The 4,732-nt window shown below is 35.0% G+C and overlaps 1 long non-coding RNA gene across 2 annotated transcripts; it reads left to right on the plus strand.

Moving 5' to 3' along the window:
• The first annotated feature begins 1,631 nt into the window (after positions 1-1,631).
• On the plus strand, positions 1,632-4,515 carry LOC142139003 (uncharacterized). 2 transcript variants are annotated; one of them, XR_012688149.1, is made up of 2 exons: positions 1,632-2,019; positions 3,080-4,515. It is a non-coding gene; the product is annotated as an uncharacterized LOC142139003 (long non-coding RNA). The 2 variants fall into 2 exon arrangements; XR_012688150.1 differs by having other exon boundaries at positions 3,124-4,515.
• Positions 4,516-4,732: the final 217 nt, after the last annotated feature.

The raw sequence follows: 4,732 nt of genomic DNA on the forward strand, positions 1-4,732 counted from the left end.
ATTCCACAAAAGGCAGTGTTTCCAATCAGAAAACTCATTTAATGTCATCATCATCATCATCATTTATTTATATAGCGCCACTAATTCCGCAGCGCTGTACAGAGAACTCACTTACATCAGTCCCTGCCCCATTGGAGCTTACAGTCTAAATTTCCTACTATAGACACGCACTCACACATACAGGCACAGAGAGGGAGAGACTAGGGTCAATTTTGATAGCAGCCAATTAACCTACCAGTATGTTTTTGGAGTGTGGGAGGAAACCGGAGCACCCGGAGGAAACCCACGCAAACACAGGGAGAACATACAAACTCCACACAGATAAGGCCATGGTCGGGAATTGAACTCATGACTTCAGTGCTGTGAGGCAGAAGTGCTAACCACTAGGCCACTGTGCTGTGATAAGATCCCGCAAAATTAAATCATATTTCTGCATGTGGGTGCATAAGAAGACGCGTTTAAGCTCCTATCCTGCAAACACTCTGATCCATGGAGTAGACGTAAAACTTTACACCCCCTCATATGTCACCACATTCATATGTAATTTCATGCACGTTGCATAAAATTGAGTGCATTATGCACAAAAAAACAAATATAGCATTTGTGGAGCCACAATTTTGTAAATGTAGACCATTGCTGTCCGAAACTGGTGGATGATTTCTCAGCACTAGTGTCATGAAAATATTATTTTGCTCAATTATTATATGCAGTTTGATATAATTCATTATCAAAATGTAGATTTTGACAGATAGCTTGCGATCTCAATTATCACTATTCCTGTTTTTCAACTCACTAATAGTGAATATCTCTCCTTATCCTTTACTAAGTGTCCTAAGTTTTTTCTCTTTTTTCATAATTAAAGGGGATCAGATGTTGATGCATAAATAATACAATAATGTAAAACAATGCTTTTATAGCTCATTCACCCTTTTACTTTTTTCAGACAAATTTTATACAGTTTGACCAAATCAAAACCCGGTGAACAAGAGAAAGTCAATACTTATGCAGTATGCAGCAATTTTAATACAAATTCTCATTGGATTCATCCTGCAGAGAAGAGAAGTCCTAACAATCTGCACAAAATCCACATGAAAAATTCAAGTGTGAACAAAATGCATCAGCTGTTTATTAGTTCTTAGTACGGCTTCCATGCATAAAAATGCTGCATCATAAATGCAGGAAAGTGCAGGACGTTTAGTGTCTTCTGACTTGTATGGAATATTGAAGCTTTGCAGGATTGCCCCCTTGTTCTTTTGGACAAGACAGGATAAAATAATGACAGCGTTTTAATTACATTCACTAGTGCCCCATGAACCAAAGATTATACGTTCTATAGGGCAGAAAGGGGTAAAAGAGGCACGTGATTGTGAAAAAATCCAACAAATTCTATATAATTCAATTCGGCAAAACATGCAATCCTCCAAATTCCTGAAGACATCTGTTAAGAAGCTTTTCTGTCTTTTACTTAGGTGTGGTCTTTAAGGAGTGCATCATTAACTCCCCCTCAGGTAAGCAGCACCTGAAACCACCCATTTCCAATATGCAATTCCTGATAGGCTACCTCGCCCCGTCTGTCAACATTGCTTTAAATTAAGTGACATACAAAAGCCATCACCTTAAAATGGGCAGATCACTCATTCTTTGCAATGCCAAACTTTCTTTATGTTGTACTACTGTCTGAACCTGCTAATGTTTCCCATTTAGCTCCTTTTCTTTTTACCTCTTTGCTTCAATTACTTAGCATCACAAACAATGTTTTTGCTGTGTTTTTCTACAGCCGTGTAGAAATTATTACTTTATATACTGATAGTAACTGGCATAATATAACATAGGCTGTGTTAAAAGTTCCCTTTTGCATTTCTTCAGATGAGTTTCCTTAGTAGACTAATATATATCTTGACTGTTCTGCTGTTCTCTCTTATCTTTCCTTACCCCTGTGCTCCTTTGTTTATCTTTGCACTTTATCTAGTGAAAGAAGAGTAAAGGCTCAGTGTTCGGATTCTTTACCTAAACGGAAAGGTGAGTGTGGAAATGCTTTGTGTTTTATACTTTGCAGAGATACAGCAACATGTTTGTGATGAATGGATAAAAACAATAGCACAGACATTCGCTAGAAAAAGATGCACTAATGTAGAGGGAGATTAACTTGTTGTGTAATACAAGATGAAAAGCTAAAATATATGTAATGATTAGAGCATTAAAATAGTAATGTAGAGTTTTGGCACCAAATAATTAAAAATAAAAGGTTACATTAATTACTTTTTTTGCCTATGCCATTACCCAGCCTTCTTGTAGATTCAGACCTTATTTTCTAAATTCCAGTACGTTCTTGCACTAAAATATTGACCAGTATGTCTTCCTGGTTATTATATCACCTTTTTTATTACTAGCAGACTCAGGGTATTTTGACGCTATTTTTTGTTTTATCTGCCACCTAGTCTACCATGCACCCAATTATTGATCTCTCTTTGGATTCCCCCAGCATCCTTCTCCTATGTACACACATATATAGGAATAGATATTCTAATTGAAATTGAGGTTGACTTTGCTGAAGGCGATAAAAATGCCTACACTTTATATTGCTGTAGGAAACTAGTGTAAAGCAAAAAAAAAAAAACAAGATCTGCTTGCTTTTATTTAAATGGAGGTTAACTAATCATGCTTACCATACACATAATTTATCTGCTTAACCACAACCTACGGAATTGTTGACAGTACTAATTCTTTGGAGCTTTTAATGGGAATATATATATATATTTACATAAAATCTTAGTGCTTATCCCCTTCCTAGTAGTTGAAATTTTGACCCAGGGATGCAAACATACATTCTCAATATCTGTTGGGTTAATGGTATATTTACATTTATAGTGCAAACACTTGAATACATAAAATCACGCTTTGCAATGTATCTTGAGATTATGAAGCATAATTGTCTGTGGAACCTCTTCTCTAAGGATTCAGGTAACTGAACACTAGGATTTTCTTTGAAAGTTTAAATAAGATAGTTTAGTGTTAAGATGCAATCTAAATACCCAAGTTTATAATATGTTGAATCACAACGTTATCATTTATTCTGCAGATGTCTGATTAAAAACTTCTGGTTTATTTATTTTTAACACAAAGCTACAGATGGCTTCCAAGCACAGAGTGACGTGGTTTGCTTTAATGTATGGATTTGTAGAGCTGCAAGATTACATTGTATAAGGTAGATCTCATTAAAAAAAACTCCCTCAACTTCCAATGTTTTTATGTTCGTTCTATAGATATTAGATAACTTAGCTAGTGTAAGGCAGCTAGAGTTGTCACATGTTCATGCAGTAAGATAAACTTGAAGCTTTCCAGGTTTGTCCAGTTTTTATTCACTTGTGATTCACAAGTGATTTAGTTGTATAAAATATGTCATATAAGCAGTTGTATATGTCTTATAAGCAGTGCTTAGTAATTACGTTATTATTAATTATATTATATGAGAGAGTGCAAAAATCACAGCATCTCTTTGCCTTTATATGTATACATAACTTTTTTTACAGACTTTTATTGCAATAAGCTGCACGTTCTACTTTTTTATACACATTTTGTCAATAAACTTTATTGCTTCTTACTTTGATATAAATAGTTCCAGTTTTTAAAGATTTGGTCCCTGATTTTCAATATTGAACATATACATAGCAACATTCCTGTTATTTTGTATCCTAAATGCAATTTTCACTATTTAATTCTTATATCATGAGATTAATATCACTGTAATATTTGCAACTATGTAATATCCTAAGGAAATAATATAGCAGTAATGCGCTTTCTGTGACATAATACAATTTTGCACTGGTGGGTAAGCTGTGTTAGTGAAATGCGATCATGTCTCTTTAATATCTAAAAGTGTTTTATTTTTTCAAATGGCTTAGTGAACATCCATAATTAATATTGAATTATTATCATGATAAGGCAAATATGAGACATAACATCCAAAGAGGAAATATGTCTATCATCCGCTTTGAAAACTTCTCCAATTGATTTTTGGGAAAACTCACATTGTGCAAAGGAATCTGTATATCAACAGAGGAATACTGTGGGGATCCTAACTTTGTCCACGTCACAGTGCCAACAAAGCGTTTTTTAAGATGTTTTTTTGCCTTCAGCTATTTTTTTGCTCACTCCCAGTCCACTGCGTGATCATGCAATGGAAACTATTTACTGTGTGAAAGCTCGTTAAGACATGTCCAGAAGAAGAAACCTTTCAGATAGGCCCAGACTGCGTGGTGGAATTTGGCTCTCCAGGTGTGTTCCATACCATATATGGTGATTCAAGAATGCTCATCCACAACAAGTCTTCACAGGAATAAGGGCAAGGCAGTGAAAACAACCAGGAGCAAGGTTTGTGTTTCTCAAGTCCTGCAAAAGGCTGCCATCCATGAGAATCTTGCAACACATACAAGGGGGTCAAGAAATAAAGATTATAATTATTCAACTCTGCAGTGAGTTTAGCGTTGAATCTACTATAAATTATGTTTAAATGTACTACGATTTTTAGCACTTTATTTATTTTTCACTATTCCTTACAGTGCATTCTACATAGTCCCGAACTTATTTGTTTAATGTCAACTTTTCAGGATATGACTTTATGAGAACTGCTTTCTGTCTGTGATACTTATGAAATTGTACTCCAGATATTAAGGAGACTATTATTCTCCTAAAATGCTCGCACAAGTTTATGCATCCTTTCTATTAATGGTAT

Source organism: Mixophyes fleayi, chromosome 2, assembly GCF_038048845.1.
Source record: "Mixophyes fleayi isolate aMixFle1 chromosome 2, aMixFle1.hap1, whole genome shotgun sequence".
Taxonomy (NCBI): Eukaryota; Metazoa; Chordata; class Amphibia; order Anura; family Limnodynastidae; genus Mixophyes; species Mixophyes fleayi.